This window comes from Mercenaria mercenaria, chromosome 3 (assembly GCF_021730395.1).
Source record: "Mercenaria mercenaria strain notata chromosome 3, MADL_Memer_1, whole genome shotgun sequence".
Lineage (NCBI taxonomy): Eukaryota > Metazoa > Mollusca > Bivalvia > Venerida > Veneridae > Mercenaria > Mercenaria mercenaria.
The window spans coordinates 1,052,537-1,080,275 of NC_069363.1; the positions used below are offsets into that span (position 1 = coordinate 1,052,537).

At 34.9% G+C, this 27,739-nt stretch overlaps 1 long non-coding RNA gene across 1 annotated transcript; it reads left to right on the top strand.

The window, feature by feature from the left end:
- The first annotated feature begins 6,226 nt into the window (after window positions 1-6,226).
- On the top strand, window positions 6,227-7,420 carry LOC123554882 (uncharacterized). The gene is made up of 2 exons (XR_008370061.1): window positions 6,227-6,707; window positions 7,148-7,420. It is a non-coding gene; the product is annotated as an uncharacterized LOC123554882 (long non-coding RNA).
- The last annotated feature ends 20,319 nt before the right edge of the window (window positions 7,421-27,739 follow it).

Here is a 27,739-nt window from a genome sequence, read left to right on the forward strand (position 1 = left end):
TTTCCTCATCGTAGTGTCGTAGTGTCGTGGTGTCGACTTTCGAGGTATGTGGCTATGAAATAAAAAAAATGATGGTCCAAACGGAACACCGTAAAACAATTTGACTGAATAACAAAATGTAAAAAGCTAGCACATGATGTTTTAAAAACAACAACGCGGTAAATGCCTAAAACTACGTTTATGTGATTATTAGCTTTCGGTTGGTCTTTAAGGTTTAGGAGTAAATAGTTCATAAAATTTTTTTTTTTGATTTTTTGATAAACAAACAACATCTTTACCGACAATCTACATTACATATTATGCAGGAGTGCTGTCCCGTACGATAGATCCTTGAAACATTCTGAAAATATTGTTCCCCTTTAAAACTAAATGGCATGGGTTAACTAATAAAAATTAATAACTGTTGAGTATGGTGGCACGTTTTTGGCACGAGATGATAGGTAGCTACACTAGCCATTAGACTAGTAATAAATATATTTCTACATTATTCCCTTTTTTGTATAAATCTATCTCATACAGAGAGAAAATCCAGTACATTTGAGAGAATTACACAAAGGAATGGTGTTTCAATTATCATATTAAATTATGATACTGGACATAGGATATAGACTCAGTTCACTACATTCAATCATAAAAATGTAAAAAGATATATCATAGTCTAGGAACTAGTCTAATAAGTAGCCGGTGCAATACTTTTAAGAAGTTATCTTGAAAAAGCGAAATTATCTTAAAAGATTATCTCAATAGTCTATATCAATGCAATAATTTACATTAGTATCTGGATTTTTTTGTGTTAGTGCCCACAATTGCCATTTCTTAGCAAGACAGCTATTTCGATACTTTCAGCAATTACCTTGATATTTCGAGCTTTCCTGAAAACTTCTCTCAATAGCCTTAAGTTTCCTAAAAAAAATAAAAAGAATATTTTGAAAACAGTATGTGGCAACGTTAAATGTCGCAACGCCGCTAAATGTCGCAATCACCGTTAAATGTCGCAAGGTTGACGTTAAATGTCGCAACCACCGCTAAATGTCGCAAAATCGTCTGCCGCTAAATGTCGCACCTTTAACGTTAAATGTCGCAAAAATTTGCCCACCGTTATATGTCGCAACACCAACGCTAAATGTCGCACAGCAAAATAAGGTAAGTTAAACAGTCTTTAAAACTTAGAGATAAGACTGGATAATGCATGCTTGATTTGGGAAGGGCTGAATTGACCTTTCATTCTAATCTGCACGTTTGCTTTTCAGTGGTTCCGCATCATACATACGTTATATATATCATATCTAAAGGTTTGAGCACTAACGTGGTACCCGCCACAGTACTAGATTTATTTCAGGACAGAACTATGTAATTCTATGGAGTCCTGTTTAGCTCATGAGACATTAAGCTCGCGCTCCGTATTGTCGCGCGTTGTATCGCATGTCTTTAGTCGACCTGAATTTCGTTACACAACAGACCGGGGGCAAGAAATTGTTGATGGGGAGCTGGGGTGGTGGGGAGGTGGGGGGGGGGTGGGGGGGGGGGGATCACCAGTTTAAAACAAAAGCGTCACCGGCGACGTGCGGTAGGTACGGGGTACCGCTGTCCGTATTTGTGGGAGTTTTTTTGTACAGGTATGAAATGTTGGCCTGTGGTGCATTTTTGTCTATAGGTAGAGGGGCACTCCCCTTATTTTAGGTGGTTAGGGTCTTTTCCCAGTGACAATTTTGAAATACAAGTATGGAATGCTGGACTTTAATTGCTTTTTTTGTTCAAAATTTCGGTGTATGGGAGGGGTTATCCCTGTCATTTTCGAGGGCTCAGGGTCTCTCCCCGGGAAAGTTTGAAAAAGAGGTGTAAAATGGTTGTCTCTGGTGCATTTTTTTTTCTTAATTTTAAGGTACTGGAGGGGTACTTCCCCCCCCCCCCACCCCCCCTATTTTAAAGGGTCAGTGGTTCTTCCCCCCTGGGGAATTTGAAATATAAGTATAAAATGTTCGCCTCTGGGGCGTTCTGGGTCTACATTTTGAGAAAATATGAGTTTCCAAAATAGCTGGGTGCAACATTGATGAGTATAAGTCACTAGAAAGCCAACAAGGGTGGGGTTTGGGGTGGGGGAATAGGCTCGGGCAACAATCCAGGCCTGTTATACAACTGGATGTTCAACTACGCGACTAATCAGCCATGGGTTCTATTTCTTTGTTTGGAGGTTTACATTTAGAGTCATAAGGTAACTATCAAGCTTCAATGGCGGAATAAGATCATATGTGGCCCTCTGTACATTCTTTAAGGTAAAGCGGGAATTTTGATATTATTTTACATTTAATCTCTTAAAATTGTTTGGTTTAGTCTCATTCCCCTCATTATCCTACTTTTCCGCCTACCCACACATAACCCCCTCTCTCTCCCCCCGACCAACCCCTCCCCCCCCCCTTCAGAAATGTAAATATTTATATTTTCTATTAATTGTCTTGGTGCTGTGTGTTTGTGTCTTAGATTTTTGTGTCGTTATTCACCCCGTTCCCCACCCATACCCAACCCCCGCAAACATACAACACTATTACCAAATCGTATTTAGTTAGAAGAAACCTCAGAATATTTCTGTCCTAAAACACTGGCCATATTACAAAATAATTTCACAAATATTTTTCTTGCCTGACTGTTCAAGCAAGGTGTGGTACTCAGGTGAGCGATCTAGAGCCAACAAGACCCTCTTGTTGCTATACATAACAACACTTACCATTAAGATAATTATTTGTATTACATAAACCTGTTAATTTTTCTTCCCTCAAAAAAGTAAATATACACAAGGAATTGATAACCATAGTGTCAAATAGGAAGTGCGACATTTAGCGTTGGTGTTGCGACATATAACGGTGGGCAAATTTTTGCGACTTTTAACGTTAAAGGTGCGACATTTAGCGGCAGACGATTTTGCGACATTTAGCGGTGGTTGCGACATTTAACGTCAATCTTGCGACATTTAACGGTTGTTGCGACATTTAGCGGCGTTGCGACATTTAACGTTGCCACACAGTAATTTATTACAATAATGTTTTCAGGAAAATGCACAACATTTCTGGAAAGTTTAGAATATTATCATGATAGCTACCAAGTATATCGTGTCAGTTCCAAGCACTAACACGGCATTTTTGCGCTAAAGTAATCCATCTTCATTCGATGCAACTCTTTACATTTTTCAAACATTATGCACAGTGTTTGCGCACCACATTTTAACAAGAATGATAAAAGCGGAGTTAGTAAACCTTCCGCCACAGATTTAAAATAAAACATGGTTTGATGAAGAATGTTCATTAAAAAGAGACAAATTTTATTGTGATTGAAATAGGTTGAGAGAAAATAGGTCAGATAGTAACATAGTCAAACTTATTGAATCAAGGTCGGATTTATAATGAAAAGACTATAAGACAGAAACAATTTAATGAACATAAGCGTAATACAAATAAATTAGTTTAATAACGCTAGATTAACAAACGCAAAGTAGTACTGGAAATTATTGAAAGAGTCAACTGGTTACGGGTCAAAATCGAAGATAAACAAAGACACTTTCATATTTCGAAGCAATTAATAATCCAGAAGATCACTTTTATCAAGCAGATCATGGTATTTTGTACTTTAATGAGCGCTTCCTTAATGAGGAATTGCAGGACTGGTCATGTTTGAAAAAAATAGATTTAGAAATGTCCTTAGACGAAATCCGACAGGCTGTAAAGCAGCTTCGTTCAAATACAAGTTAGATTGATTTATACATTAATGAATTCTTTAAGCATGACATTGATGTATTTGAAGTCAGTAATTTGATGAATAAGATTTAGGCAAAATTTAGCTGACCAAAAGCTTCCTCCTTCTAGCGCATATGCAGTGATTCGTTTTCAAAGAAAATCTGATTTTAGCATTACTTTGCAGATGTTTGATATGACAGCGATGGAAGTCTATTAGATTACTTTATGTACAATATTGCAAACTCCGAAAATTCTGTACGGAAATGTAACTCCCCCGTATGCTGTCGTCAGGTGATTACCACAAGCGAGCAGGCTTATTACATGCCTACACAAAAATATGTTGTTTTTCCCCAGATAAATAAATGCTATGTATGTGTCCTGTAAGGTTCCCCACTTTGGTTACCCTTCCCTTACTAAGATTAGTACATATATCTATTTAATGTCTGTAATCTTACTTCCAAATAGCTTAAATTATTATGTTAATTTATTAATTTATTATCAACTGCTCTGGTAAATAATTCCAAAGTATTTATTATGATGAATAATTTTCTATTACATACATCATATACTGTTAAAAATCATGTAAAAACAAGAATGAACATACTGTTCTTGGATTTTCATGAAAACATGTAGATTTTGATAATTATACTTTCAATTTTGAGGTCTGAATATTATTTCATTGTTTGATTTAGTTTGTAGATTTGAAAATCCATTTCTTTAAAATCATACTCTTACATGTCAAGAAAGCTTTAGGTGTTTGCCTAGACTAGCCACTAGACTGATATGTTTCTACATTTTTCCTATTTTGATGAACTTCATTAATTTCATGGAGACGAACGCCAGTCTATTTTAGATATTTTCACAGAGGAATGATGTTGAAATTATCAGGGTATTGGACATAGGATATAGACTGGCTCAGTTCACTACATTTAATCATAAAAAATGTAAAAAAGGTATATCATCGTCTAGGAGCTAGTCTAGTGTTTGCCTCATAGCACTTGTGTCCAGTCTCTTTAAGAAGTTGTCAATGGTATTTATCTGAAGATCTTTATTTAATGGATAAAGAGATTTGTTTTATCACCAAAGACTTCCAGGTTTTAGATCTGATTGTATTGTTAGTTGTTTGATGATTATCAAACGTGATGAACCCAAATACGTAGAAGGTATATACACCCGATTTTCAAAAATAAATATATAGATACTTTGTGTTAAATAGGTAACATTGACTTTGTGAACAAATTAAGAAATCTCTGCGTAAACTTTGTGTTTTATACTAAGTAACTTTGTAAAATTAAAGAAACATTATTGTTTGAAATCTAAGTTTTAAGATATCACAAATAACACTTTAGAAAACAGACAGGAGACTTGTGTGTGTTTTAATAAAAGGAACATAACTCCCACATTTTTAACAGAAAAATCTTCGTTCATAAATAATATATCTCTAATGTTTTCTTCAATCACATTTTTATAACCATGCCCCCTTAAAAACGAATTTGTAAGGGTATATACTGATTTCATGTTTCCTGTCTGTCTGTCTGTCCGTCGACACATTATTGTGCGCACTAACTCTCCTCATCACGTAATTTAATGAAACCTCAAACAAGTGACAAGTATCTAGCCTTAGTTGTGTCTGGTGCATATAAGGTTTTTTTCAGAAAAAAAGTCTGCAGAAATATAGGACTCCGCGTTTTGTTACTATATTACTTACATGCAGTCCACATTATTATCCAGTCTTGTGTGCGTCAAATTACAAGTACTGTATCAGTGCGTGCTTGTGCATGTATATTCACCTTCAATGATAGCTTTAGTTTTAGAAGTGTACTTGTAATGCTTATATCTGTATCAGAGATAATAGTACAGATAAGCTATTGCATATAGATATATGGTCAAGATGCTGCACTGATTACCAGTGGTTACTCAAATTTTTTATATAGTACCTGCATTATGTAGACAATATCACTAGCATAAGAAGAAAATCATTTCAGCGTGTTATTTAGAATTTAAAAGATATGAATGTTAATAATTTGATATATAATGATTAAGTGACCTTATGAAATCGATCACATACAAGCTCTTGAAACTCTATTGTGGAGTTATTCCTCAATATACAGAAATAAGATCTAAAATTCTGATAACTTGCACACACATCTTTTTCTGTAGGTATTTTTTACATTATAAGATACAATTGTATATTATCATTAAATTTTGCTAAAGATATGTTTATATTTATTACCAAGCTGGTGTTTAGAGCTTTGGATTTAGTAATAAGTGTGTTTGTTTTGGGTTTAACGCCGTTTTTCAACAGTATTTCAGTCATGTAACGGCGGGCAGTTAACCTAACCAGTGTTCCTGGATTCTGTACCAGTACAAACCTGTTCTCCGCAAGTAACTACCAACTTCCCCACATGAATCAGAGGTGGAGGACTAATGATTTCAGACACAATGTCGTTTATCAAATAGTCACGGAGAACATGCGCTCCGCCCGAGGATCGAACTCGCGACCCCGCGATCCGTAGACCAATGCTCTTACCTACTGAGCTAAGATTTAGTAATAAGAACATAATTATTGAGATGCATTAATTCCTCCATAGGTAGATAAAATTTACTAATGGTCGTACAATTCTCTTTATCAGCAATATCAGTACCACATGTTTGTATTTATAAACAGAACTACTGGCCCCTTAAAACTCAAAAGAATCTTCTCACAGATAACATCAGCATCAGAATGTATGATGAGTGGTTGGGGTTATCTACAGGTTACATAATAACAGTTCAGTCAATCATTCTGTAGTAACCGCCTACTGTGCTCTTACCGATGTTATTATCTAGGAAATGGCATAGGATTCGCCAAGTAAATGTCTAAATCTAGTGCATGTACAGTTTGCAAACTATGTGACGGAATTAACCAATGATTTAACTCAAGAAATGATGTTTCGTGTGATACTACGTTTTTGGATTTACTGGGAGAAGCCAATAAAAAAGGTATTCAGTTATTATCTTCTAAAATATGGATTTATAAAGAATATAAAATTACATACGCTTGTTTGAATGTAAATAGTTTGCATATAAAACTCATAATAGTTCTTATAGATTGTGCAACTAATAGTTTGCATATTTATTTATAGAAATAAAGAACAGTAGCAATTAAAAGAAATGAAAATATTACCGCGCATATAGTGCAGTTACATGTTATGAGCGTGGCTTATTCCTCACATAACACAATAAAATATTCATTATTGTCAGCAAATTATCAGTATGTTTGATTTCTTTTATTGAATATGAATAATGTTATTTAGATCCAAGAACCATATTTTCTTAGTATTTTTCCATCACATAAGCGTTGTTTGTAGCAAATTCATTACATTTTATGTAATACAATTATTAAATACGTTTCATATAGTTGTATAACTTTTAACTTTCAGGTTGATATTAAACCTTCATATATTGCTACCTGACAGGATGGGAAAAGATCTGGTAGACTGGCAAAAGAAGAATGTGAATATCTAATACACTGACAATGTGGAATCATGAAATATTTTCTCTAAAAGAAATAACGTTATGCTTAATTGTTTTACCATTTGCCAATTAAAGGACAGAAACATGTAGATACTTAATAATAATATTACAACTGTATATTGTTGAGTAATATCAAAGCTCATATGAAATTAATATATATTAAAATATGTTTTGTTTCATCATGTGTCACACCGTTTATTTTGCCTGCTCTTCCCTATACCGTGGCTTATAAGAATTTCGCCAATGACAACTTCCAGATTTTCCTATACTGAATGAGCTTATCCGAATTCGGATAGTAACAACATTACAAAGATTTTTCTCTATCCAAATTCAGATAGTAAACATTGTCTCATTGTAATACATCTAATTTTAGTCAACGCTGATTCTTTTTATTGCTAATTGTTAGGGCTTATCTAAATTCGGATAGCAACGCCAACATTTAGTTTTGCTTCATTCGATTTCAGAAAGGATATTGTTAAAGCTTATCTGAATTTGGATAGTAACGACAAAACTCAAGTTCTTCTTCAGTACGATTTTAGATAGTTAAATGTTTTGGGCTTATCTGAATTCGGATAGCCACTCAAACATTGCCATTTGATGTTTATGTCAAAAATAATATTATCTTAACTACCAAAAATCGTAGTGTGCATATGTTTCGGATAGTAAAACAAAATGAAAGTATGCGCATTATTCGATTTCGGATAGAGCAGTTCTAACATATATGGACATAAGTAGATTATGTTTTATGAATGAATGTTTCTGGTTTAAGATATTTCTTGAATTTTATTAATGCTTATCAAATATATGAAACATCTGCTTGTTCTTTTGAATTTTCCGATAAGTTCTTGATAAATCAAGCATTTTGACAGTTTGGAAACTGTCAAATACAAATGGATCGTGTTAGAACCGTTTAACCTAGAATCTTCAAATTTCGTAGGTTAGTTTATACATAATTTATTTTAGGTCGATTGCGAAGGAAGTTGTACAACTTATATTATTCACCCTCGACACCTCATTCCTGATGGAATCCATCGCCACGAGGGTATAGGTTGACAGGGCTTATAGAGTAGACGACCGCTATTGCTTTTGGGGGCTTGAAAATGAATTAAAATTTCCAATCAATAACTTGAGAACCGCTTGACCGAAAATATTGAAACTTAACAGGATGATTGACCATGCATAGTAGATGACTGCAATTGATTATGGTGTCACTGCATTATAGGTTAAGGATACAGGGGCCTGAACAAGAAAAACAATTTCCAATCAATAAATAGAGAACCACTTGACCCAGAATGTTGAAAATTCATACAGTGATTTATCATGCAAAATAGATGACTCCTATTGATTTTGGGGTGACTCTGTTAAAGGTAAAGGTCACAGGGTCCTGAACATGGAAACCCATTTCCAGGCAGTAACTTGAGAACCACCTGATTTAGAATGTTGAATCGTCATAGTGTGATTGGTCATGCAGAGAAGATGACCCATATCGATTTTGGGGTTATTCTGTTAAAAATCGAGGTCACAGGGCCCTGAAAATGGACAACCTTTCCCGGTCAGTATCTTGAGAATCACCTGACCCAGATTGCCGAATGTTCATAGGGTGATTGGACATGCAGAGTAATTGACCCTCATTGATTTTGGGTCACCCCATCAAAGGTCAAGGTCACAGGGGACTGAAATTAGAATATATTTTCCAGTCAATAACTAGAGAATCACTTAACAAAGAATGTTGAAACTTAATAGGATAATTAGACATGCAGAGTAGATGACCTTAATGATTTTGGGGTCACTTGATCAAAGGTCAAGGTCACAAGAACAAGGAAAACCGCATCCAATTCATAATTTGAGAACCACTAGTCCCAGAATGTTGAAACTTAGTGGGGTGATTTGACATGCCAATGTGACCCCTTTTGCAGCCAACCAATCTGTGATATTTGGTCTTGTCCTCTATTGACATCTTGCATACATGTATATACGAGGGCACTTCAGAAATAACGTAGACGTTTTCTCTAGCTTTTGTATACTTTAACGAAGCAAAAGAAGAAATATACCATCATGATTTGCAGTCTTTCTACTAACTGGAATGCAAATTTGACGTAATTATGATCATGCAGTCAGGAGTTACACGGACATGGTGCACGGCGATCATATTTCAACGACGTTAACGACGTTGTGCCTTCATTGTGATGCTTCCATTAAGTTTGCATTAATTCATATTTATACATTTATTTTATAAATTATCATGAGCAGTACTTAAGTCAAAACAAGTTGTTTGGTTAGAATACTAAATATGTATGAACACTTACGACACGCATCTCAGACAGGGTACTCAACGTGAGTACTTGGACTTCATCTACGGCGTCATACACTGGCGTTAACGTCCATTTGCAGTTTTTCCGTTTTCTCCCTTGATCTTCGCTGTTTTAAGCAATTCTGGACCATTTGAGAATAGTTTATACCACCTTAAGGTAAAGACACAGTTGTTGCGTCTGCTTTATTGAATTATGATTTGCAGTTGATGTTCGTCATAACTAAGCAACTGTCTTATCATCCATGTTAGTCGATGACGACATTACATGCATTATAAACAGTAATACTTATTTAGTTCAAACGTTGTTTTCTTCCGTCTCCCACGTCGAAATGACGCCATACTCTATGTACATGTCGCCCTGACGTGTTGCTGCGTATTTTTGGGCAGAAAGTGTACTTTTAGCTGTGAGACATTAGCGGTCGAATTCAAATCGCGACAGATCAAAAAGCGACTGCGCCGGTTATGCGTAGCTGTGGTAATAAAAACGTTCGACGCTCTTCGCCTGTCTGCAAAAATGTTACAAAAATATATGACCACATTACAGAGAGATTCCGAATTACAACGATATATTTCACATTATTATTTACACAATAAGCAACATTTGACAGCAAAGTCTACGTTATTTTTGAACAGCCCTCGTACGACTCTGCATTGGGAGAGACATGAATTTTTTTAGAAAAGCATTTTCTATTTTATATCATCAACTGGACTCATGACAGGCATGACATGACAGATATATTGCTCATGATGTGTAGGTGTCACATGGTCAAAGGTCAAGGTCACAGGTAACTGAACATTGAAAATGGTCTCCGCTTAATAGCTGAAGAAGGCTTTCCTCTAGAACCTTGAAACTTCACAGGTATATTGGTCTTGATGTGTAAATTATTCCTATTGATTTTGGGGTCACCGGGTCAAAGGTCAAGCTAACATAGACCTGAATATTGAAAATGACTTTCGCTGAATAACTTGTTACTTCTCATATGTATTGGACTTGATGTGTAGATGACCCAGTTTGGTTTTGTGGTCCTTAAATCAAGGGTCAAGGTCACATAAACCTAAACATTGAAAATGGCTTCCTCTCCGTCAATAACTGGAGAAGGTTTTCGCAGGTATATTTGTCTTGATGTGTAGATAGCCCCTATTGATTTTGGAGTCACTGGTTAAAGGTCAAAGCCACAGGTACATGATCTTTAGAAATGGTTTTCTCTCATTGAACATTTAAATGCAAAATAACTGGTAAAGAGTTTCACCTACGACTTTGGAACCTCTCAGATTTATTTATTTTGATGTGTATATGACTCAATTGATTTTCGAAAAGACTGGGTCAAAAGTCAAGCTCACTGGGGCCTGAACATTTAAAACGTTTCTGCTCAATAACTAGTTATGTGTTTAACCTATGACTTTTTAAGTCTATTGATCTTAATGTGTACATGATTCCTATTGAATCTGAGGTCACTGGATCAAAGTTCAAGGTCACAGCGACCTGAAACCTGAAAACGGTTGTCGCTCCACAATACTATAAATTCAGGAATTATGCAGACACTGTTTATCTATTGCAGATAGTGAGTCTCAAGCGAAAAAGGACCTCTTCTAACAACTTAAAAGGAGAACAATATCTTGCCTAGCATTTGTCTCCGAAGGGATTGATTCATACAAGCACATTGTGACAACTGAAGGCAAGTTCTACAACAAGGAAACAGACTCCACCAATATATCGACGTTCAAAAAGGGCTTAATTTGCTTACCGATCACAAATATGCCATATGACTTGAATCATCTTCCAGTTAAAACAAAACATCTGGAAAAGTCAGTTGCTTTCATATAAAAAATGTGACGCTTCTAATGACGTCAATGAATATGGAAAAGTACATTGCACTTGAAAATGTTTGGAAATGGAGGAATGTGAAACTTAATTGTATTTACTTGCTGCACATGAAGGCTTTGCCATTAATTAGGCAGATAAGTTGATTGATTTCTTTGTTTTCATCAAAGTAAAAGTTGAAAAAAATGCATTTCAGATGTACTAAAAGATGTTACATAAATATTTGAAATAGAATGCAAAAATTGGCCCTTCTTAGGGTCTGCTATAGGGCTAAAAATAAAATAAAAACAACTAATCGACTTCTTTTCAAGAACCGCTTGATGCATTTTTTGTAGTATTATTATAAGGTATTTGCATTAAACATGGTTGGGGTTATAGGAATGGTCCCCTTCCGTCCATCCATAACAGTTGTGTCCGTGCCATATAACTAAAACCTCTTGAAAGATTGTTTATAAAACTTGGCAAAAATTATCATCTCATCCAGGCAATATGCAGAACTTATGAGTCAGCCGTGATGGCTCAAGGTCAAGGTCACAACTCAAGGTCAAAGTTCAACTTATTCCTGCAAACCCTTTGCATATTGCTATTTTTATAAATAATTAGATTTAATTATGAGTTGTTGTGATTTTCTGTGTTTATGGCCCCTTCGAAGAAGGTGGGGTATTGTTCGCAGATGTCGGTCGGTCTTAAGACCAGTCGGTTTCCGGATGATAATTAAAGAATGCTTACGCCTAGATCATAATTTCTTTAAAAGCCTGAGTTTTTCATTATGTATAAACACATGGGTAACTTGGCAATTAATTAATTTTGATAATTTATTGTACTTACGAACAAATCTTGGGAATGTATGCATTTGAACAATTTCTAAAACAGCCATTTCCAGTTCTTAAATTTGTTTGTATGTACAAACACCCCAAACTGTTATAAGAAATTTTGTTCGTCTATTTAACATTTTTCAAATGCATACAGTCAGTCCCCAAACAAATGTAAGATCTGAAGAAGTATCTGTATGCATTTTGAATATTGTTTGTTCGTAGGAAAAAATATGGGGACTGTGTGCATTTAAATTATGTTCAAGATGTATTAACAATTTTGATAATATCGTACGAAACAAATGTACAGCACCTGTTACAGAAACTGTTCAGATCTTTAGCATTTTTAAGTGCATGCAGTCTCCAGATTTGTTTGTATGTACAAACAAATCTGGGGATTGTATGCATTTCAAATATGTTCAAGATGTCCAAACAATTTCTATAAGAGTCCGTACGTACGTACAAATGAGGCTGTTACAAAAACTGTTTCAGATCTTGAGCATTTTTGCAAGTGCATACAGTCCCTAGATTTGTTCGTACATACGAACAAAATTCCAAATGCATACAGATTATTTTACATCTTTTCCTACGTACGAATAGCTTAGGCTGTTTTAAAAAATTGTTTGGATGTCTTAACATTTTTCAAATGCATAGTCCCCAGGTATGTTCGTACGTACGAACAATGTTCCAAATGAGTACATAATATTTCTCTGTTCTCACATTTGTTCGTACGTACGAAAAGCCTAAGTTGTTTTAGAAACTGTTTTGATATCTGAACATTTTGAAAATGCATACATGGAGTCCCAAGATTTGTTCGTATGTAAGAACAGATGTGAGAACTGAAAAATATTCTTTATGCTATTTTGTTCGTACGAACAAATGTGTGGACTGTATGCATTTGAAAAATGTCCAAGACATCCAAAGAATTTCCTTATCAGTCCGGGCTGAACAAGTGTGAGAACTGAAAAAAAAGAACCAATGCAATTTTGTATATGATTAGTTCGTATCCAGGGATTGTATGCTAGAGATTAATTTTCAGTTCTGACATTTTGTTCGTACTTACGAACAAATGCGAGAACTGAAAAAGAATCTGTATGCATTTGAAATACTGTTCGTTCGTACGAACGAATCTGCGTACTGCATGCATTTGGAATAAGCTAAGACATCCAAATAATTTCTAAAGCAGCCTTTTGCAGTTCTCACAATTGTTTGTACGTACGAACAATAATTTAAATTGCATATTATTTTTCAGTTCTGACATTTTGTTCGTACGTACGAACAAATATGAGGACAGAGAAAGGCTATTTTAGAAATTCTTTGGATGTCTTTACATTTTTCAAATGCATACAGTCCCCAGATTTGTTCGTACATATGAAAAATAATCCAAATGCATACAAATTATTTTTCAGTTCTCACATTTGTTCGTTCGTACGAACAGCCTAGGCTGTCTTAGAAATTGTTTGGATGTCTGAACGTTTTTAAATGCATACAGTTCCAAGATTTTTTCGTACGTACGAACACATGTGAGAACTGAAAAGGATTTTTTATGCAATTTGGAATATTGTTCGTACGTACGAACAAATGAAAGAACTGTGTCAGGATACGAGTTATATGACTCAGGGAGATGCCTACGCCTTTAGTGTCTTGAACAATAATTTGGGTCCAATCGCTAAACTGACTATGTCTTACACTAGCTGACAAACGACGCAGAATGTCCTTTGTTAATTTGTAAAGCTGGGGAAACCAAATATCTCAGATATAGAATTTTCCTCTGGCTACCTTGCCTAAATGATTCGTGTACCAATGATTAGTAAATGATTTTCACAGCGGCGTTGTTTGTGCCGTGTGGCGGCCGTAAAAAGTCTCCCCGTACATTCAATCAGGGCTGTTATATTTCGATCTTCTCAGATCTTTCAGCAAGATTTTTATATTGTGTTATTGGTACTGTTTAGTTTCTCAACATGACCATTTCGGCCTGGGTGGTTCCAATACTCCCGCTTTCATAGCCTTGGGTATTGTATAATCACCCCTTGGATATGGTGCCTGCTTTTTAATTTTGTCTTTTGACAGTTCCTGTGATACGCAGGCTCCATAACCTCCTCGGATCCCCTTCTTAAATTCCAGTTTGTTTAGTTTTGCCCATTGTTTTGGGGCAAACCCATTATTTTATCTGGGGACCAAACGCCGCTCTTCATGGAATTACACGCCTCAACACGTGTATCATTGAAGGTTCCATGTTCACCGCCGTTTGAATACATCTGCGGATGTGTCTAAATTGCTTTTTGTATTTTTAGCATGTGTAAATGTTGAGTTCTGCTCAACCCGGGGCTAGAGGGCGTGGACGGTAGCATGCATTTCCACTACCGTCCATGAACAGGCTCAATCAAACCGAGCCTGCAACATTTTCGTTTTTGTCGTGTTGAGCGACCTGTGAGGTGGCCATTTTTTTCTATCTTAATTATAAGCTAGACAATTTCAGGGATCAGGCAACTAAATGTTTCAAACTAACAATTTTCAATTGGGTCAAACTCCTGAAGGCTGGAGACTCTATACTTGACTGGCATTTCTGTTGAAGTTCCCGTCAGACAATGTCTTTGAATCAACAACATACGAGTCATATCGCATAGATGCTCGGGCTCTGTCCTCTCAAACTCTATATGATTGCCCTGACTCCTGGATGCTCAGCGCCTATATGCTATCACATGTAGCATTCAACTACCATATAGGTATATCCCCGATGCCTTGGCTGTACTTCGCCAGTAATGCTGAACTGTCTATAAGCTGGAACTCTGTTACTATCTCAGTTGAGTCCCAAACTCTTGGTCTCTGTCTCAGCTTCCTGATTCCCAGCCTATATATGCTATCGTATATAGCATTAAATTACCCTGAAGGTAAAACTTCTATGCTCTGGCCCTATAGCTCGAAACCTGGTTGAAGTTCTGCAACTCTTCTTTAGTCTACGAATTTCCAAAGTTTTCTTTTTAATAATTTATCCACCATGACAGGGTAACTGCAATAGTCTCCTTCTCAAGGTACTGGGATAAATTATTAGTTGAATCCTCGATGTGTCTTCTTCTACCGCTGGATACGGAATGACTTCTCCGTCATCCGTCTACCTATTTATACCCCAGCAGACGTGCTATTTTTAGAACTTGTTTCTGATTGGTCCAAATTTAAACATAACGTTTTACAACGAGCACTTGCTCTATCAAATATCTGGTTCCCTTTAACTTTTGTATATGGCATAATGTATGATGCTGGGACCCAGCCATCCATATAATGAACGTAAATCAGCCACAAATGACACAAATTCTATTATTGACAGCAATGCAACAATAATTATAGCAATGATAGCATGGAAAGGGAGTCAAGCACTATCTGTGCTTAATGTGTTACGTTATCAATATTTTAAACATACAAATTATTCTGACAAACTGAGAAAGGCTGTTTTAAAAATTGTTTGGATGTTTTAACTTTTTTTCAAATGCATACAGTGCCCAGATTTAAAATCATTCTTTGAAGAACAATGAACAAAAAATGCCATGGCAAAATGATGAATTTTTTTTTGCCATTGCAAAATTATTCTGCCTCTTACTTATTTACAAAAAAAAAATAGTGATGACATTTAATCAAAACCTAAAACTTTAAAATAGGTAGGTTAATGTAACAATTTAAGGCAATTTTCCTTTTTGTCAAGCGCTGAATTTGTTAAATACGTGCCAAAAAGAAACCGGCGGTTATCAATATTACTTGGTAAAAATGTTTCCTATTGTGATCCGACAAAAGATCAAAAGTGAATAGTTTTTTCCTGTCTTTTCCGGTCTATAACACTAGCATTCAAAACAGGATTTAAAAAAGTATTGGCACAAATATTCCCCTCCATGAGACATCGTCTGATGAGCCGAACTAGGACCCTTGGCTGAAAGGTCAATGTCACAACTAAAAGGCCAAAGGGATTTATTTACTTTCCGGTCTGTAACTCAACAATCCGTAAAGGGATTTTTTTAATTCTTCTTGGAAGAAATGTACCGACGATGTATCATGCACCCATCCCCCTAACACAAAGATCAAGGTCACACTTGAAGAGATTTCGAGAATTACTTAGCAATAATGTTTGCCATAATAAGGCAACTAGTCATTCACAATCCATAATCTCTAACTCAAATATCAAGGTTACTTACACCCGCCCGCTTACCTCAGTAGGGAGAACTTTGGTCTACAGATCTCGGGTTTGCGAGTTCGATCCCCGGCTAGGCGTATGTTCTCCATGACGATTTGTTCAAAGTTAATAATTTGATTAAACGCCTATTTTTATACAAATATATATTCAATGGCGTTGTACATAATAATAATAATAATAATAATAATAATAATAGTTATTGAATAAAATTTATAATGACAATGATAATAAATACAGCTTTATTTTAACAATCACTCCTCCGCTTGAGGTCATTTTTACTCCTATTGCCAATACCAGTGCATAAAGCATCTGGTACGCCCAGACGAGCTGCATATAGAGGTTCAAACACCCCGGTTAATAGTGCCATCATATTGTTTTTAAGGATAGAAATACTACACACTACAATACCCATAGAGCCTTACCAACAAGTGCGTTTATTAAACAAACCTTGGAAATTTAAAAAATTAAGAACTATCACCTGCTGTTTTCGCCTTATAAACAGTTTTCAAAAAAAAAAATAAAAAAATAAAACAATGCCGCGAAATGTCTTAAATACAGTATTTTAAGTATTTTTAATGTGTCAAGAGATTTACTTTTGTATAGTTCTAACGGCAGTTTATTCCAAACGTTTGGACCACCAATAGTATAGAAATTTCTATCATTGAATGTTTTGTTCTTGTTGTATGATACATATAACGACATTTAGAATTTTCAGACGATCTCAAACATTGTCTACTAGGAATATACTCTGTAAGAAATTCTGTTAAATACAGAGGTTCTCTGCCAGTGCGACAGCTATATATGAAAGAAAGTATATTGAACACAGGTCTTGTCAAATTTCCTAAGAACACGTTTAGTGAATATGTTTTGAATACGTTTCATCTTACGAACCTCACAATAAGCTACACCATACAGTATGACATTGCAATAATCCAGATGTGAAATACCTAAAGACAAAACTAGAATTTCAGTGGCTGCTTTTGTTAAGTATTTTCGAATGTTCTTAATTCGTAGGTAATTCAACATAGCTGTACGACAAATGTGATTTACATGCTCTTTAAAGTTCAAGATTTCTTGAAGAAATGCACCGAGGTATCTAATTGTGCTTTTACGTTTTGAAGTGTTTATTTTCAGTGTGTTTCTATTCATCCAGTCATTGATTATAACTGCGCACCTACCAAGGTCTCCTATCGCTTGTGATTCTACGGAAGCAGCTGTAGGACGAAAGCTTCTTTATGCTATATGATCATTAGCAAAACCGTAGACTGATATGGATTTTAGAATGACATCAAAAAAGAGTCCCAGTATAGGTGAAATGCAGCCACAGACTAAAGCATCTGCCCGCGTGCACACTGCATTCAAGACGGCGGTCTGATGAATATACATTGTTGATATTAATCTTACAAATACGAGGCCTTAAATAGGAGTTTGCCCATTGAAGAGCTGTATTACACACGCCATACTGTGCTTTTAGAACATCTAGAAGAATGTCGTGGTCGACAGTGTCAAATGCCGCACTTAAGTCAATCGCAATACTTTAAATCCGGTATTATTCGCGGTGTTCTAATTTTCGCTATTTTTCGCGAATCGGATACATCGCGAATTCATAAATTTATTTCCATAGCATACAGGTATATCCTAAAAAGTCCGAAATACGGTCAACTTCATCAATGAATAATAGCCGCCTGTGCATGATGTTTATTGAATGAACTTCAATTTATATCAATATATTATGAATACGTATAATAATTTTTTTCGATATCAGGAGAATATTTTGGTTAAAGACAGAATAAACGCTAAGATCTATAGGTTTGATTTACATACTGCTGGCAGGCATGTATATAACATTTTAACAGGTTACGGAGAGCATCTCCTTAATGTACTTTGTATGTGTCAAACAAGCAGAGCGCATGTTGCCTGAGGGGATGGTCCATATCATCCTTTATCTTCTCTATAAGCCTGAGTAGTTTTACAAATTGTGTAAAGATAACAATAGGGAATAGCGGAACATTGATCACGGCTTGAATTATATACTTGTACGTTACAGTTATTTATGAAATGACTGTAACAAACTTTGAACATTTTCTCAGCTATAAATATAATAAGAATAATCACCCTTAAATTGAATAAAAGATTAAAAGGCTCTTTTTTATCAATTTCAATAGAACAAAGGCAATTTGTTTGAATAAAAATAACCGATTGCTAATACGAAATAATCGTTACGGAACATGTATTTAACGAGGCGTTCGGTGCATAAATTCGGTACGATACGGAAGAATAGGCATAAATGTAACCACGTCTTCCGGAACTGGAATTTCGAGATAAGAACCTTCGCGAATTAAACTTTCAGACCCTCTCGTTGCGAATTCATAAATCCGCGAAATAATTCAGGGTGCAGGAATCCGCAAAATAAAGATCACGTGAATATAAAGTGATTTACCTTAATGGCTGCGACTTCCCTTTTCTCCACTTAGAAGATCATTGACCAACCGAAGTAGCGCAGATTTACAAGAATGGCAGTTCATATATACAGGCTGGTTCTTAGGCAAAACACGGTTTTCATTTACAATTTAATATGTAAAGAACAGCTTTCTCAATAAGTGTTGATAGAAATTACCCACAGGATGTTAATTGAAAAGCTCTAGTTTTAGCGGAGGTTTAATAACTGATGTTTGTATTTCTCAGGGAAAACACCTCGTTGTAATTAGAGATTCACGAAATTAGTGATACTAGAGAGAAATACATCTACATGTGACATTAGAATACGTATTGGCAAAATATCTAACTCTGAAGACGTAGTATTCAATTCATTGATGAAATTTTTCACTTCATCTTGAGTCAGTTGAGTAAATTTGTTTAAATTTTGTATATCCTTTACTCAATGTTCTAATATTCACTTAGGGATTGGTGTATTTTTGAGATTTTGACATGAAAAGGTCAGCAAATTTTTCGGCCAATGAATTATTAGACTCTCCTTGAGGCAGAGCGTTTTCAGATTTGGTACCAGTTAGCTCAGATACCAATCCATATAGAGACTTGGAATCACCTTTAGCGTTCTCTATCTTATCACTCATTGACGTTAGATTTCAAAATTGTATTCATTTCTTACTTGTTTAAGTGACTGAAACTGATCTGTTTTACCATAACGCCTTCATGTACGCTGGGACTTTCTAACATGTTGCTTTAGATGTTGCATTTTTTATTGAACCACGGTTTGGGTGCTCTCTAAAATATAGTTTTTTACTTTTAGGGGAGCGTGCTTATTCAGGACATCTTTTATTTCCGATTCAAACTCTATCATAAATTTGTATTTATTCAGTGAATCAACGTTAATTGCACTTTAACCTTTCTAAATGAACGCTCCTACAGTTTTTAACATCTAAGAGAACCTAAGGGCCTTAACAACACAGTGATCAGACAGAAATGGTCAAGGCTCACATTTGTTTTCATGAACACCATTAAGTAACTCAGTTATGACTAGAGCCAAGCTATAAGCAAGTTGAAATCTCCCATTATAAGTAAACTGTCATAATGTGGTAAAATGTTTTCGATGAAATCAAAAACAAAAATCAGCAACGAATCGGCTACTAGTCGAAAGAGCCAGGGGTCCATACATACCCACTACGTATATGGTTAAATTTTCAAAAACGAGTTTCCAAATACCATATTCAAAGCTTCGAACAGTGCCGTGAGTTACCCTTCGCATATTGATCGTGTTTCTACAAGTGATCGCAACACCACCGCCTTTTTATTTCTTCTGTTAGTTAGGCTTAAGTTATATCCATTCTGGTTCAAGTCAGAAGTTTCAAACTGATGCTGTTTCTCGTCCGAGTACCAGGTTTTAGTCAAAAGATCAAAGTCTATTCTCTCATCCCTGAGGTATTGGCCCACACAGTCATTTTTGTTCACAATATATCTACAGTTTAGAGTATTGCAAGATACATGTTCGTATACAGTTTTATACTGATTGCATTTCTTAAGGTCTATAAAATTCTTAAAGTTGACACCATTTTGCTTAGGAATTACTTTACTTTTATCATCTCGTTCACTTCTATCTGTTTTCATTTTTACAGGATAAATTGTTTAAGTTTATAATCCTATATGCCACAGGGTCTAGTTTTCTTAATCCGCTTTTGTTCGATACCATAAATCTAATATTCAATAATTGAATTGTATACTTTACAGGTGAACGACAGGTTATGTCATATAAATTCATGAAAATGGTTATCAACAATGTCACTGGATGCAATCCACTGAATCTCTGCAATTTACTGCAATATAGAAGCACACACATGCAAGGAACATTCATATCTATTATATCCAATTTTCAGCACAATATCTACACAAAAAACACCACAGTTTTTATGGTTTGATTCAAGAGCAAAGAAAACACGTCTGTCATATACGGCGACAGTATATAATATATCAAAGACATTATCACTGAATTCGTTCTCCACCTTTGATAAATCATGTGGGAAGCATGCAGTTACTTGCAGGGAATAGGTCTGTATTCAGAAACACTGGTCAGATCATCTGCCTGCCGTTACATGACATAAATACTGTTGAAAAACGACGTTAAAGCCAAACCAAACAAACAAACAGGGTCACTTTCAGAGGCCAGACGCCAAAAGGATTATTTTTCCTTTCGGTCATCAATTTAGGAATAAGTTTACCATAATGAGACCATGTGACATGTGCAATACCAAGATCTCTAGTGCAAAGGTCAAGATCATATCTGAATTGGTCTTCTGCTGTAAAATATATTTTATAAAAGGTCATGTGTCATATTGACACAATTGAAAAAAAAATATGTTGGTGTATAGCACTCCGAAAAAAGAGCTAATATACGGGAGTGTACGGGATCCCGTATATTACCCATATACGGGAAGAAATACGAGAAAACTAAAATACGGGCGTGTACGGGGCTTGTATACTTAAAAGTCCATATACTAATAAAATACGAATTTCCGTATACTATAAAATACGGAATTCTTAGAATACGATACCCCGTATATTACTGAAGTACGGGAAATTCTAAAAAGGGTTATTCTGATCGTATACAACACCGTATATTCCCGTATACGTCTGGTGTACGGGATTACATAAATCCATATATTACGAAAATACGGGACGTATATTTCCCGTATATGTTTCATACACAACCCCGTATATTTCCGTATATTCTGGAAATACGGGATATGAATAGCGTGTATAGTTCGAAAATACAGGGCTTAAATTTTCCCGTATATTCTTCGTATACAACACGTATATTTCCCGTATATGCCGGAAATACGGAATTTGAATAATGTGTATATTTCAAAAACACGGGACGTGTATGTCCCTTATATGCTTTGTATACAACTCCGTATATTTCCCGTATATGCCGGAAATACGGGATTTAAATAATTTATATATTTGGAAAATACGATATGCAATCAATATATGTAGTGAACATTATATTCTCTAGCCATTTCTAAGGTCAAACGTTTTGCATGTTTTCGAACTTGTACGTGTATATAGAATGAATGCCAATATTAAAAGAAAAAAATGTTTAATACTAATATGACATGAACTGAAAAAAAGCATTCACCGACCAAAACAGGTATGAAATCAAACATGATTGAATCCATCATTTCATCTTGCGCGTTTCCGATTTATTCCAATGAAAAACCGTCAACGATCTGCAAATTTTTAATGGACGTCTTTCATAAGGAAGTGTTATTTAGTAGATAGTTGTAATTTAAGAAGTAAGTGTTTCTTATTTTTGAAAATAAGGCTGTTATCTCGATTAGTTTCGTTGGACATTTTTCACGTTCGCACGTGTCAGCTAACAACTGCGAACGTGATAGCTATCACATGCGAACGTGTTAGCTAAGATAGTTATTACGTGCGCACGTGTTAATCAACACATTCACACGTGGTACCTAACATGTGCGAATGTGGTGATAACACGTGCGCACGTGATGAATAAAATGGTTCATATGTCCCCTCTATGCCACCGTAGCATACACTGTTCCAAGACTATTTTATTTCTCGTGGATGTAGTGTCCTTTAGTATTGACCTAGCACTCATGAATATTTCGTATATTTCCGTAAATTTATTTTCATTGTCCAAACATAGATAGCGAAACAAATATTACATATATAATTCTTAGTTGATATTATACTGTCGCATGTACAGGTAGCTGAGCGGACAAAGTATTTAGCTGCCAATATCAGAGTAGTGGGTTCTAGTTTTCGCCATACCTTTTCCCCCAAATTTTATTTGCAAACTTATCACTTATTTTTCAAACGTATCGTGATATTTATGGTCCATTTATTAAAATTGTCACAAGCGTACTAGAAAACAAATACTTTAAGGTATTGGACCCGTAATAGAGTACCTCCTTTCTGAAAAGTATTCAATTCCTACCATAAACCTACTTTGACTGCAATTTTCAGGGGGGCGTAGGTTCAAGCCCCACTGGGACCAATTTTTTTTTCTCCATATTTTCCTTTTTTTCTAGTAAGTTATTACTTCTTTCAAGACTTATTATGGATGTATTGTACAAAAGTGGAAAATTTTCATTTTATATGCGATTGCTTGCTGTTCAAAGTGAATTCACCTCTGAATCAGGAAGGGTAGTGTTAGACATATTTAAAAATACTGAGTTACATGCGGTAAAAGGTCTCTATTTTGCATTCATTCTTTAGATTACATACTGTGGAAGAAATGCAGGTAGTTTTTACTTCTGCCCCAAGGTTATTTTTGAATGATGTGAGCAAAATTCAAAGCAGACCCAGAGGATTCGACCTTAAGTTTTCAACAATCGAGTTAGAATTCTGTCTCATTAAATCTGTTTACTTGAGGCACCCTAGAAAAAAATGATACTGACTGTTTTATTTTGTGTTTTATAACTGTTTAACAATAGTTTGATGTTTCTTTTATCAAAATTAATGCTGTAATGAATTCTCTGCAAACATTTTAGATAGTGGCCATCACATTGAAATTTGTCTCTATTTGAGCTCGAGGAAATACCATAATTTATACAAAATTTACAAAAACGCCACGGTAAAAGTTGTTTAAAATTTGACATACAGTGCGAAACATGGTCAGCTTTAAGAATATACCAAGCAAAAGCCATTTTTTAAACATTACTATTAGGGGTCCAATACCTTAAGAGGAAATAATTGAAATTCATAAAAATAAAACAGGTAGCGATAACATTACATTACTTTACTTTAAATAATTGATAACCGTGGTAACGTCGGTGGAAGTCAGACCCACCGTGACACTGATTAACTGTATAAAATACAAATATTGCGTAAATTAACGAAAACGCTTGAACGATATTGGCAAAGATTAATGAGTGCAAGGTTAATATATACTGACAATATATGATTATTATGAAAATAAACACAATCGTCTAACATAAACCTTTCATCAAATCAAATGATATAAGCATTTACACTGATTTACCCATCTCCAAGAAATTAAACTGTATATAATTTCTGCGGAACAGTTTTACTGCAACATTAATCGATAATTATTGTATGCATAATAACTAAATTGAAAAGATATAAATAAATAGACATTGCTCATGTTCCCAAAGCCTGGGAAATTGACAATATCAGAAACTCGATGCCAATTAACACAAATTAAGCGCAAATTAAGTGAGATCTTTAATGCATAGATATTAGGTGTGATTTCTTCCGTCCAATCAGTGGGGAACATACTTCGCGCGTTCATGTATCCCGAGGCGATAACATCTGGCTTAAGTGACTGCACGCGATAATCTGTATATTGCATATTACAGAGAGAAAGGAAGTCACGGGTAAGTACTTATTTGATTTAATATGTTTTAATTTTTAATAAAATGAATTTTACCGACTTTTTCTCAAAATGAATTCATTTTGAAACAAAGCAAACAATTAATTATATTTCAATTAATCGGAAACACGGGTTGCTTCCTATTAATGTACATCAAATGATACACTTCAGAAGAAATACTCTTTTATCGCTTTAACGAATACAGAAGCGTCAAAAATAGTCAATGTTATAAATTTTGTAATCTTAATATGAAAAAAGAAATTCAGAATAGCCGTTAAATAGTTCATTCATTCATTCATTCATTTATTCATTCATTCATTCATTCATTCATTCATTCATTCATTCATTCATTTTTTTATAACTCATCATTTAACTATTATTTCATTCATTCTTTCATCCAGTAGTCGACAAGAATGTCAGTCACCAAAAGTTGAAGTGCAAGTGTTTGTTGTTGTTTTTTTTTTGTTTGGATTTAACGTCGCACTGACACATGATAGGTCATATGGCGACTTTCCAGCTTTTTAATGGTGGAGGAATACCTTAGGTGCCCCTCCGTGCATTATTCCATCACGAGCGGGCACCTGGGTAGAACCATCGAACTTCCGTAAGCACAAGTGTTTGAAATAAGAAAAAAATATATCGTGCAAAAATCACTGGATGAATACCATTAGGGTTAAACGAGATTAAAGTTGCAAGGACAAAAACAGCTACTGATAGAAGTTTTATTTCGTAAAGCATTCATTAAGTTAATAATTACAATATTTTATCTTTAGAAATTGGGTAATCTAACTGACAAAATAACGTTTTTTTTTCTAGACTAAAAGATAAGCGGTGGTGATGCTTATTATTTTTTCAAAGTATTATATCAAAAAAGGTTGGTTATAATAAAATTTCATAGTATGTAGAATTTGATTATTAATCTAAAAGAGTTAAGAATTTTATATTAACCTAAAATACGGAAAAATACATACATGCTATAGATCTATTGCATTACCAACTTTTAGTAACAACTTTAAAACCGATAAAAATGGACAGCTTTACCTATCATAAAAGTCAATAGAACAAATAATCCAATTCGTCGATTTCCGTACTAAGTGATGTTGTTGTAGTAACACGGGGGTGGGGATGGGGGGAATCGATATCTAATATATTTGGTCATTATAATTTTATCTGAGTGAAATGCGGAACAAGTCGAATACGTATATAATACTTTATTGTCAAATTAAAGTAATATTTAGTAAAATGAGTCTGGTATCTAACATATTTAGAAAACGTTACATTTTATACATCTAACACAGACATTTACTTTCAGGTCCATACTAAGTCTATTATTTTAAAAATGTGCGCTACCGATTTTCAACGGACCATTATGAAATTTCAACAAATTAAAGTTGACGATATTTCGGATTGACTAGTACTTTTACAGTTCTCTGTTATATTCCATTTTGCAGCTGTAAAATCTTCAAATATGACCACAAACGTCTTTTTTCAGCAGGGCGCAAAATGATCTTCTAAACAGGTTTTCTATGCAGCGTTTCTATATACAATAGAAATTTGGCAAATATTTTATATAAAATACTAAACTAAACAAATAGTGGACATAGAAAGTCAAGCCAGAAAGCAGACTGGTCCTTATAAGTATACATCTTATATTTTTCAATCAGATCTGTTGCCTCTTGACAGTCTAAGTCTGTTGATTAATGTCATCAGGAACTTGAGACAACTGCGTCTGTCGTAATTCATGATCTAAGCAAGTGGCTTAGACATATTCATATATATGTGTCTTCAACTTAAAGACGAGAAAGAGATATAGCCGAACTTCTATGGGAATAGTGCCACTTTGGTGTAATTTTTTACCTGTTTTAGGACACAAATAAAGCGAACCTAAAATGCATTTTTAAAAACGACATTTGCTTTAATTCGATCCGGCATCCCAAACCCTAACAGAACTACACCAGACACCAACTCCTTAACTAACCCAGTAGCTTCCAGAACTAACACTGACATCCCCAGAATTAACACCAATTTGCTCACACATCTGAAACTTATTTCGAAGCCAACCGAAATACTAATGAGGACCTCAAAAAACTAATACAGAGATCACAAGAATATCTGCATAAGTGTTGATACAAGTTAGTGAGGTTCTGTTTCACTGATATAAAATGCTACAAGTACGGCACCACTGAACCTACAGTGGAATGCGCAGTCTCCTGCGCCCCTCAGTTTCAACTAAAAAAGGCCAACTACGCCAATGTATGGCCAGCTTCACCACTGCAGGTATTCAATATATATTCCTCCACATAATGCCCGGTCAGTAATGTACATTAGTAAATACAGTATAGCAGTAGATGTATAGAAAACAAACAATAGGCTATGATCAATGCATCTGTTATCGTGGGCACTCGGGTGGAAATAACTGAAGTACAGTTATGGGACCAAAGTTTTGTTACACTTTTATTTATTCCTTTTCGTTTATTTTTAAAATTGTCAATAAAACTGATAATCTGCATGGTATAAGTTTATTTATTGTGTTAAAATATTTCATAGTAGACATACGTTAAATGCCAATGCTTATTTTAACTAGAAAAAAAAAAAACATTTTATTTTTTTCAAACAATGTGACCCTTAGTTACGAACTGTTCGAATTTCAAGAAAATGAATATAAAATAAAATTATTATTGTGACAGTTCGATAGGAATATAACTTATTTATCAGCATACGAAGCCATTATATAAAACTATCAGGTATTGCAGTCAAGAAAAGCATTGAACTTAGGGCAACATTTCTAGCATAAAGTCCGATGTCCTTTGTATATTTAACGCGCATTGAACACTAAACCCTCCATAGCGTTATTGATAACGACAGCGGAAAACTTCTTTATTGCCCAGGCGGTCGGGGTTCGATTCCCGGCGCGATCATCTTTTATTTCTCTATATGATATTTTTAAATAGTTTATAGAAACGAAAATTCCTATTTTAATTCTATAATGTGACCAAACTTCAGCTTGAAAGATATGCTTGATGAACTGATAATTCAACTTTTTAATCGAACCTCCTTTCAATATTTTATTCCCTATTCATAAATAACAGCTGTCATTTGTATATTTTTATCGTCAATTATTCAGGCTCGTATACGTGTTCCGTATAATCTAAAATACAGAAAGTATACGTGAAAAAGTCTAAAGATCCTACGAATACATGAACATAAAACTTATGTTAAAGCAGGACACGAATAAACACCATTTCTGTGGATATTTTTTTAATTCGTATATTTCATATATACGGGAAATATACATAACTGTATATTTGGAGTATACGGGATCCTGTATATACATGACAAATATACGGCCTTCCCGTATACTAGATGTTCCGAATACGGGATCGTATATTAGGTCCGTATATTTGCAATATACATCCCGTATACTCCAGTATTTTCGAAATATACGGGACCGTATACTCCCGTATATTGACCCTTTTTCGCAGTGTATTCTTCTGAATAACTTCCCTTTAATATAATGATTTCTTTTTTCTTCTCATATTTTTCCACCAATTGAAATGTTACCA